General features: G+C 49.2%; 3 pseudogenes; 2 read left to right on the top strand and 1 right to left on the bottom strand.

Moving 5' to 3' along the window:
* The first annotated feature begins 476 nt into the window (after window positions 1-476).
* Window positions 477-594, top strand: LOC136634772 (5S ribosomal RNA; annotated as a pseudogene).
* Window positions 595-1,220: 626 nt separating this feature from the next.
* LOC136634883 (5S ribosomal RNA) lies at window positions 1,221-1,337 on the top strand (annotated as a pseudogene).
* Window positions 1,338-9,777: 8,440 nt separating this feature from the next.
* On the bottom strand, window positions 9,778-9,900 carry LOC136635016 (5S ribosomal RNA; annotated as a pseudogene).
* Between the last annotated feature and the right edge of the window lie 1,084 nt (window positions 9,901-10,984).

Raw genomic sequence — 10,984 nt, 5'->3', positions numbered from 1 at the left:
TCGGGTTTTTCAACTAGGGCAGACTTCCCTAGCTTGATCAAAGCAACATATGCACGAGGGAGGAGGAATGGAGAGGGACAGTTCCAATTATGGACACAGCTAGCAGCATTAACAGCAGCCATTCTCCAGAATTTCATATCAAGGTTATATCCTCCCTGACCTAGAAGACCTTCCGAGGTCAAAACTCACCACATCAACACTGCTTAATATTCATAATTATTCAGAACGTTTATGATAGACCATGTTTCAGCAAAACGTGCTAACAGACCCTGTTGAAGGGGAATATGCACCAAGGTGAAGTATGTGAAGAAGCACATGTAATCCGGGACACCGTTGCCAAAGTTAGTTTTGTTACTAAACTAGAAATCATATATGCATCTCTCTCTAGCAGAACATAATGAATGAACATTATGAACAATGAACATAAGAACCTACAATGAAAGGTGTTGGATGAAACCAAAGGCTTATCAAGCAGCTGTGCAGCAAATGTTTCCCTGCACATTCCTGATCTCGTCTGATCTCGGAAGGTAAGCAGGGTCAGGCCTGGTTAATACTTGGATGGGAGACCGCCTGGGAATCCCGGGTGCTGTAGGCTTCTACCATAGTCTTTCGGGACTGAAGGTTGCTATCCTATCAAGCTGCTGTGTCTCACACTGTCTCTCAATCTGAAGGGCTGGTGTTACCTATATGAATTCTAGGGTCACTCAGTGGCATTGTGTAAAGAGTTGGTGGAGGGAAATAAGAGTTAGGGCACAAGCCTAACCAGGTCTACTCAGAAGTAAGTCCTATTTTGTTCAGTGGGACTTACTCTCAGGAAAGTGTGGTTAGGACTGCAGCCTTAATTGCATTTTTTTCCTCCATGTGCTGTCCAGACTCTGTCAACACGTCAGTTAGCATTTATAGAACATTTGCCCAGACTTCAGGATTTGAAGTCAAGGTCATGAGGGCCTACTACAAGGGTGTCAGACCTGTTTCATATAGTAGGCTGAGTTAAGTTCATGGTGCCTCCTGAGGGCCGGAAGTGACCTCATTAAGCAGGTAGTGATGTCATTAAGAAGACGATGGCCAGGAATACACACTTTTGTTCTCAAATAGGAACTCAATGTTTGGCAACCTTCAGTCTCGAAAGACTATGGTATAAGCCTGCAGCAGCTGGTATTCCCAGACGGTCTCCCCTCCAAGTACAAACCAGGCCTGACCCTGCTTAGCTTCTGAGATCAGACAGCAACCGTTACCCTGCACATGCCCAATCTCATCTGATCTCGGAAGCTAAGCAGGGTCAGGCCTGGTTAGTACTTGGATGGGAGACCGCCTGGGAATACCAGGTGCTGTAGGCTTATACCATAGTCTTTCGAGACTGAAGGTTGCCAACCACCAGGAACTCAACAGCTGCAAATGGCAGAAGAGAAAAGGTGCAAATCTTGATCCTATTTTCAAGATAGGGGAGAGTCCAACCATCACACAGACCGCCCTGTCAACAGCACAGCTTCTGCCCAGGCATCCCTTTGCAGTTCAGCAATGGAGAAGTGTTCTCTCTCTTTCAGTGCTGCTAAAAGGGCATCCTGTGTGACCACTGGGCTCTCCCAATGCCTTGGCATCGTCTCCCTCTCAGGCCTCTCTTGGTCTGCCTCTTCCCCCATAACATTCCTCAACTTCTGAGCCCTCTTTCCATCTCTCCCTCCAGAGCCTTGGCAGAAGCAGCACTGTTGAAAGGGCAGCTCTGAGAGAGCCTAATGTTCATGTGGACAGAATAAAGAGCTTCAGGGGGCCACATCCAGCCCTCGGACCCCTGCTGCAGCAGATAGACTTGTCCAAATTTATCTACTTGGCTCCTGGAAGTTCCCTAAATTTCTCAAGTCCCAGATTTTGAGGCCTGTGGTGGTCTTAAGACCCCAACATTGCTTAATTCCCACAACCTACTCTTCTCACACCTTCCTCTGGGGGCTTGAGCAGTCCTTCCCAAGACACAAAGAAGGGGACGAAAGGAGGCCTCTTGCAAGCATGTCCAAGGGATATACCAAGCCAAGAGGGGAATGTCATCCCCAGCTGTGCAAAGTCCAGCAAGATGAGCATGTGGTTGGTCTGTGGAACTCCTTGCGACAGGATGTGGTGCTGGCTTCTGGCCTGGACGCCTTTAAAAGGGGATTGGACAAGTTTCTGGAGGAAAAATCCATTACGGGTTACAAGCCATGATGTGCAAGTGCAACCTCCTGATTTTAGAAATGGGCTATGTCAGAATGCCAGATGCAAGGGAGGGCACCAGGATGAGGTCTCTTGTTATCTGGTGTGCTCCCTGGGGCATGTGGTGGGCTGCTGTGAGATACAGGAAGCTGGACTAGATGGGCCTGTGGCCTGATCCAGTGGGGCTGTTCTTATGTTCTTAAACCTGATACAAATCTCTGCTGCTATTGCTAATGATTCTCTCTCCAATAAGCATAGAATATTTTCTAGATCTCATCTGAAGGCGAACACATCATGCTGACACAAATACGCAGGGAGATAGTGTAGGCCACTTGTCAAGAGAATAAGTGAATTGGGCAGAAGATAACAGATGGAACGAGAAGGAAAGTGATGTAGCCACAGCATGTTGCACCTCACATGACACTCCTACCCAGGGAGCCAGGGGAATGAAAGGGCCATTGTGAGAGAGGAAACTAGGCTGACCATTCATAGCCACCACCAGAACCTACAGGGTCACTCTCATGGGATGATCCAGGCACACGAAAATATATCACTGATGTCCCCAAAGGATCACAGTTGGCTGTTCTTGGCTGGAGGGTCAAGGAAGAAACAGCTAAGGGTTAATGATCCCAGGCTTCATTGAGGCCAGGCTCAAAGCTGTTGGCTGCCAGGATTAAGGGAAGGCTGGCCAGAACGGGACACAGGTCTAGTTCTAGAGCAACAAACAAGGCCCCGAGACAGGTGTGAGCAGGATCAAACTCAGGTAGGAGTTAAGCCCCGAGAGAGCCAGGGTGTCAGTGGAAAGCCCAGAGCTTCCATTTCCAGCATGAGAGTGGCGGCGTCAGCAACCAGCGCGGCAGAGAGGGACCTATTTGTATGTGAAAGAGGTCTGCGTTATATTAAATAGGCAAACAAGCCAGAAAGGCAGAAATCAAATATTAGCTTTCCAAAGCAGTCTTTATGCTGGTGACTTAACCGGAGGGTTATGTACCACTCATCAGTTTGGGAAAGCTGTTTGCAAGGATGATTGATTGAGGCGAGGAAGAGGCTGGGGAAATAACTGGCTGATGAGACGTGGGAGAAACTTCTGAACAACAACAAGGGCATAAATAACTGCCATATCCTTGGGCTATCTCGGCCAATGTTACCTACTCTGACTGGCAGCTGCAAGGTTCTCTCCCAGCCCCGGCTGCAACATGGAAACCTCTCAGGTGGAAATGGCAGGGCTTGAATCTGAGATGTTCTGCATGCAAGATTTGTGCTCCACTTTTGAGCTAGAGCTCAGTCCCATAGCTTATGCACCTCCTGCTTCCTCCAGAGTCCAACCACTGGAATATCTAGACCAGTATTATTTCCTCTGACTGGCCACAGCCCTCCCAAGTCTCAGGTACTAGAGCTTGGTTGCCCAAGATCCTGTAATGGGAAGTGCTGGGAATCGAACCCAAGAACGTGTGCCTGTTCTGATCCTTGGACAGACTGGATGGTGGAGACAGACAAAATTTTCAGTGAAGTAGAAAAAAGACACACAGCTGGAACGTTTGCATGAATTCCAGGCTCTGAAATGGCAAGTCTCAAGAACTGGGCTGCACTGGATAAAACGCACATGATGTTTTCCCACCTGCTCATGGTTTACACTTTCCAAGGACATGCATGTTTTGTGAGGGACATTTTTCAGGGACTGACAGAGGACATCTCCCTTTCCCACCTGCCAGCTGCAAAAACCTTCTGTTCTTCTGGCATGATTTTGACCTATATGCACGTTGAGCTAATAGGATTCTGGGAGAGTACCTTTTAGCACTTAATTAAATATTATGTACGGCAGAAAGAGAGCAAACAAAGAGTTCGTGCCAAAAAGAGGTAAAACAGATTCCTTCCTGCTGTTTAGAAACAGGTGGGTGGGATTTTAAAGGAAGATGATCTGTGGGTTGAAAGCATCGGAAAAGCTGGATTCTGCATCATTTCTCACATTTTGCACCCCCCCCCCAAATTGTAACCTTTTTAACTTATTTTGTGCTGCATTTACTAGTTACGGGAAAAAGAAGAAGGTGTCCCAAGGAAGTCCCACCTCTTGAAATGTTTTGGCCCCCCAGATTGCCCATGAAGTTTCAAGCATACCTTTGCAACCCATAAGGTTTAGAAACCTGAGGTTTAAAAAGAAATGGAGAACCTTCAGAAATTGAATGTGTCATCCGGTATTGCTGCCTGGTTTTTTTGTTTTTTGTTTTCCCCAGTGCCTGCTCATATACATTGAGCTGATGGCTGAAAACAGACCACTAACCAGGGGGCAAAGCATCTGCAATGATTGAAAAAGGACTGGGGAAAAAAAAAATCAGATGTCGAATGCTGATTTTGGGATGATGTTACCGGTTTTAAAAAATCAGACGAGTGGCGAATACTTTGCCTGCAGAAGTCTCCCATTCCATCTCCGGCATCTCCAGTTAATTAAGCTGTTTCTGCCCATCGCTGCATATATGCGACAGGGGCCAAATGTGTACACTGGTGGGCTGGGCAAAAATGGGTTAAAAGGATCCCATTGCCTGCAAGAATCCTAGGTGATAGCAGGTGATAGGGAATGGGTACCTTCTGCCTGAAGGTACTGGCAATATCGCTCAAACAACACCGAGCAGCTTCCCAGCTCCGAATTCTCCAAGTATGACCCCTTGTGTCATTAGATGGGATGTCCAACAGGTGGCAGTAACCTCTCTGCTTTGCGGTGAGCCTCCGACCGTGCATCCCATTGGTTCAAAGGGACCACATCAAAGTTCCATCCAAAGCCAGCAGCAACAGGAGCTCAATGACTTCCCTCTGCAGACAGCTGCACCGTGCAAGGCCTGCGGACCTCCACAGGGGAAGCTGTCGTAGCTCTTGACCGCCTCTTGACTGCCCAAACAAAATCTGTGAAGGGCCAGTGGCAAAAAATACCAAAGCGTCAAAACTGTTTACAGAGCCACGTGGTCAAGGGAGGCAGTTGCCTTGGGTGGCAGATTGGAGAGGGGGGCCTTCTGTCACTGCCACAGCTCCTCCTGCACTATGGTTTGAAAAGGAAGCAGGGAACAAAGTGGAAAAGGAAGTGGAGAAAAGGAGAGGGGTGGGCCAGGGGGTCTCTTTCCATGCTTCAGGAGATTTAGGAAGCAGGAGGAGATGGACGGTGCACTGCGGTGGTCAGCATTTGGCACTCTGCCTTGGGAGCAGATGGTCTTGGGCTAGGCCTGAGTGAAGCTGCAGAGCTTCACACATATGGGTGTGTCCGCACTACAGTCTTAAACCAGTCCAAAGAGTCATTCACGGGGAATGTTGTTCTGCGAGGGGTGGGGCTGCGTCTTTTCAAGAGGTAGGTAGGCATCTGGGTGTCTCGTTGCAAGTTCAAATGCTAAACATGCAGTGATTGAAAACCTGCAGGGCTGGATCAGGCTGTTGGGAAGCCAGAGCGGCTCTGAGGGCTGCTTGATTTCCACTCTCACTGTTTCCTTTCCTAGATGCGGTACATTAACCAAGCCTTCAGCTCTCCACCTGAGATTGCCATCCTGCTGCTCCCTCCGGGATGGCTGTTCCATTCACCTTTCCTTTTGCAGACAGGAGCATCCACAAAGCGTTGCTGCAGGGTGAAACTCACAGATAAGTGGCCGCATCTTCGGGATTCCCGCTTGTAACAACCTCATCTCGACATTGCTCCGGAGAGGTAGTGGCACCTTTTTGTCCCGCATGTCACTGAGAATTGACCTTGGAGTGCTCCGAGTCTGATGGCACATGTCTCTGCATTTGAGAATGTTAATTATGTCCTCTGGCTTTGCTTATGAGGATAGAATTGCATCACACTCTGCCCCGGGAAAGTAACCCTTAGATCCTGTTGGAGTTTGGAGCAACTCCGTCTGCTGTCCAGAAGGGGTCAAGCCATGGCCAAGTGACTCTACTCTTTATTACCTGTTCTCTTCCGTGACCTTTGTGGGGGGGGGTGGCCCAGACCCTATAACCTTCCCTTCTTCTCCGAGCATCTCCCTCTTCTTCTCTGACCACTGACCTGTCGAGATGGCACACAGCAGGGCTCTGCTGGCTATGCCATCTTGAGCGCATGGCATGCAGGGCGAGGCAGCTCTTAGGGCCTTGCTATCTCTAAGTTAGCCGAACCTCTGATCCTAATCAGATGCTGTAAATATGCATTCTATGGGACCGTGAGTAAACAACTTCCTTTGCAACTTTAACAAGCCATTGTGTCTTGTCTTTTATTGATTAGCAGTCAGCCGGGTGAGGGAGGTTCCCTGGGGTGATACCCAATCCAGAGCGGGGAGGGGGGGTCTGCTGCTGAAGCTACTCTGCTTCCCCCCCCCCGAGAAGAAACCACTTTTTAGATATTAAAATTTCCTCCAACAGATCCAAGAAGATGTGCTGAAAAATGAAAGTCAACACTGGAGAGAGGGGTGGGGTTTCTTTATGTTAAAAGTATCTGTGATAAGCTCCATATTTATGTTGCGATGCTGGTCTTCAGCCAAGCTATCCCTCCCAGTGGCAGAGCTAGCGGGGGCCGGGGGTGGTCCCCCCCAAGTTCCACCCTGGAGCATTACATGAGGGCGTGCAACCATGTGGCGGCCACAGTGAGACCGTACCTGCCACTGTCTTCTCTCCTTCTCTGGGAATTGGGAACTTGTGAGGAGGTGCAGATGGGGAAGACTTGAGCTGACAGGGACTGGCTAGCCCAAAGCCCCATTCTCATGGCAAAATTCACTCTTGGGCTGAAATCTGACCCGTGAAGTCCTGCTTTGCAGCTCAGCGTCTAAAGTTCTGGTGCTTGCTAGAACAAAGCTGTTTTCTAAAAGCTGAAAGGGAGGTGGGTAGAGAGGACCAAGAATAACATTGAGGGGAGCTGCGGAGCCCCTACAGCAGGGTGATATCCTTCAGTGTTGCTTTGCAGTGGTTTCCAAAGTCATTTATTATTGGCAACCTTCAGTCTCAGAAGATTCTGGTATCCCGCTCTGAAAGGTGGTTCTGGCACAGCGTCTAGTGTGGCTGAAAAGGCCGATTCGGGAGTGACAATCCCTTCCACACTGGGAGCAAGTGCAGTCTGTCCCTGGTCTGTCTCCCTGGCTATGGGCCTTCCTTCTTTGCCTCTTTCCCTCAGACTGTTGGCCAAGCATCTCTTCAAACTGGGAAAGGCCATGCTGCACAGCCTGCCTCCAAGCGGGCTGCTCAGAGGCCAGGGTTTCCCACTTGTTGAGGTCCACTCCTAAGGCCTTCAGATCCCTCTTGCAGACGTCCTTGTATTGCAGATGTCCTTGTATCCAAAGTCATAAGACTGCTCAAATTGGACCTGGAACCACATTGGCAGCTTCTATCAAACGCTAACCCTTCGCCTTTGGAGAAGCTAATTGCAGGGTGGTACAGTCACCTCGATCGGTTCTCACCGTCTCCAGCTTTACGGCCTCTTAAATCCAAATGTACCCACAGATCAAGTTAGTGGCCTTCCAGATCCAGCCTGAACTCACCAGGATTCAGCACCAAACGCCAGGACACCACTGAAAGTCACCCTGGGTATTTTAACAAGGTCTCTCTGGCTAAACGACATGGTATCAAATTGTGCAAATAAGTCTCTGGGAACAGATTCAGTTGGAGTTGGCAGATGATCGAGTGCCGAGTTTTGATATGCGAGCAAAACATACCCGTGAAAACCTCCATCCTGCTGGTCTTCCCGCGGGTTAATGTCTCTCCAAAGCCTCTTTCTTGTAACATCCTTCCTGTTGCCTTTAGATGCTGTTTGGCAAAGGCAGATCCTTCCTGCCTGTTGTTTTACAGCACCCGAGACATGACAGCTACGGCTTTCCTTTATTTAAAAATCCCCTCGATCCAACCCCACCAGTCAACCTGCCCATTAACTTCGCCAGTTATATGTTGCAGTTGTCGCTTTGACGGTGGGTGTGCAGAGGCTGTAAAAACCACACTCCACAAACAAAGCACTTGACGATGCACTCAAGATGAGGATATGGCCACAGGGGCTTAATCCTGCCCAGCAAACAGTCATTTTGGAGAGTTCTAAATCACCCACTTCTCCTTTCTTCAGAACTCTTCTCCAAGCAGGATTTCAGCACTGACTCTGCTCACTGTCAAACATACCTGGACATGAAACAGGTATGTGGACCTGTTCAAACTACCTGCCTGCAGAATTTGGCTTCTGTCCAATCTCCATTTTCATGTCAGATAAACAAGTTTCTAGTTCTCATGATGCTGGTCGGCCATTTGGACGTCTGTTCATGTTACTGGCTGGAGCCCAGGAGATGGAGAAACATTTGGTGTCATAACTTACTTGCTGTTTATTTCCGTTTCCCTTTTGCCCTCCCCGCTCTTAATGTGTGCCGGTGCCAAGATGCTGTGGGCACAGGAACCCCATAGTATCCCTCCACCCTACTACTTGTACAGTGGGTGCAAAGGTTATCCTAGCAAGCTGGGCTGCCGTCCAGGGAATCAGCCTAGCATCGCACATACAGCCATGCTTGCTATACCCTGGACTTTGTAATTCCAAATTACTTTGAAATCTGTGCATTGCCAAAGGCCAAAGAAAGTACGATGTGACGCCAGTCCTGGGGGCTTCTGGGTAATAAAAGAAGTGGGCTGCAGGGTCAGCCATTTTGCTGCCACCAGTAAAAATGGCTGAAATGCCCCCACCATTTCAGTCCCCTGAGACCCTCCGCTGTGGAGCTCCAGGCTGCCGCCTCTGCGAGAAGCGGCCTGAGCAGTCACCCTTACCAGGAACGGGCCCCCAGGAGGGTTCGCCCTCCTTCCGTGACACGTTGATTCATTAGTGAAAATGTGCTAAACACTCTGCAGATTAAAAGGCATGGAGTGTGGCTTCTTGCTATTATTTTCAGCCTCCCAGGGCGAGGAGCCCTGCTGCGCGCTTGTAGAGCCGCGGAGGATGAAGCATCTGCCCCCCATGGAGGCCCAGAAGGTGCCACGGTGGCTGTCAGAAAGAGGCGCCGCAAGCACCAGCAAGCCAAGTGGCTTCAGCCGCCCCAAGCGAGCTGGCTCAGTCAAGGTCTTGCCCTGAAGCACAAGCCGGGACACATCAAGTCTTTGTTTTACTCCGGAGAGGAAGTTTCACCTAAGAGCTGCATTTCCCTGCAGGGTGGAGTGTTTTCCTCTGAAGTTTCTTTTAAACTCTGAGGGGAAAGAAGAACTTTGGCTTCAAAAGAAGTATTTAAAACACTCACACACAGAGGAACTTTTTTCCCCCCAGGAGGTCTTAAAATGACTTTTCCATCAGAAGTGAACTTTTGCCTCTCTTCTTTGGTGTCAGGTTTTGGAGACTGCAAGCAGGGCCAGCCTTCGTTCCCGTCTGTGTGGCGAGCTGAAAGTTTTGAGTTTTTTTGAAGCACCAAATCAATATCGTTATTTAATAAGGTTTTTTTTTTCTTAAGGCAGGAGCTTATACCTCAGAAAGGGGCTTTGTAAATCATCCTTTGTCAAGGCAAAAGACCCTTCAAAGCTGTTTGCCTTGTAAGAAGTGGGCAAGGACGGGAAACTGATGGGCTCCATCTCATATTCTTCCCACTTTGCTGGAAATAATATAGGTTAGGTTGGCAACCTTCAGTCTCGAAAGGCTATGGTAGAAGCCTACAGCACCTGGTATTCCCAGGCGGTCTCCCATCCAAGTACTAACCAGGCCTGACCCTGCTTAGCTTCCAAGATCAGACAAGATCGGGAGATAGTGTTCAGTATAGGGAGATGGTTGGCAACCTTCAGTCTGGAAAGACTATGGTAGAAGCCTACAGCACCCGGTATTCCCAGGCGGTCTCCCATCCAAGTACTAACCAGGCCTGACCCTGCTTAGCTTCCGAGATCAGACAAGATCGGGAGATAGTGTTCCGTATAGGGAGATGGTTGGCAAGCTTCAGTCTGGAAAGACTATGGGATAAGCCTACAGCACCCGATATTCCCAGGCGGTCTCCCATCCAAGTACTAACCAGGCCTGATCCTGCTTAGCTTCCGAGATCAAACAAGATCGGGCATGTGCAGGATAACCCTTGAGGTTAAAATACAGGTGGTATCCACAGGGGATCCATTCTTGGACACCCGCCCCCATGGATACTGCAAATCGTGGACAAACAAATTCACTGTTTTTGGCACCTTAAGCCCTTGAGGAGGACCTGAACTCTAGTCCCCTCCAGAGGGCTTTCTGAAACCGGCAGAGTCCATGCACGTCTGGAGGGATTCCCTGGACCCTAAAACATCACTTTATAACATCACATTAAACATTAAAACATCACTTCCGGTTTCCCAAGGGAGACCAGAAATCGCACTCTTTCGGTTCCAGGAGCCATTCTGATGCCCACAAAGGCCATGGGTGGATGAGCACGGCCTCTGTGGGCTACAGAAAACCATCTGGAGGAGACCTCCAGAGGGCTCAGGTGGGGCCAAGTCTGGCCCAACACAGATCTGGGGGACCTGCATTGAGGCAGATCCACAGAAGCAAAATCTGTGGATAAACAGGCTCCACTTGTATTGTTTTCTGGGACCAAAATAAGAAGGCAGGAAAACAGAAATGTGGGGTTACCCTGGTTAAGTGATCAAAACTGGTAGAAAACATGATGGTCAGTTATCCCTAGTAGAGCTGGACAGCAGAAGCATTTCATGGGGTTTATCTGCCCCTTTTTCCTTTCGAGATGGTCTCACTGATGGACCACACATCTCAATAAAGCCCACGCAAGCAACTTTTTTTTTCAGGAAATTTCACCCAGGGAGACCAACCTATCTGTAGGCCCAGCGCTCATTTCCGCTCAGCGCCACCACCGTCCAGACAGGGGGGGAAAAAATAATG

The sequence above is a fragment of the Tiliqua scincoides genome, chromosome 14, assembly GCF_035046505.1.
Source record: "Tiliqua scincoides isolate rTilSci1 chromosome 14, rTilSci1.hap2, whole genome shotgun sequence".
NCBI lineage: Eukaryota > Metazoa > Chordata > Lepidosauria > Squamata > Scincidae > Tiliqua > Tiliqua scincoides.
The sequence above is the reverse complement of the archived record's forward strand: the minus strand, read 5'-3'. Positions and strand labels throughout refer to the sequence as shown.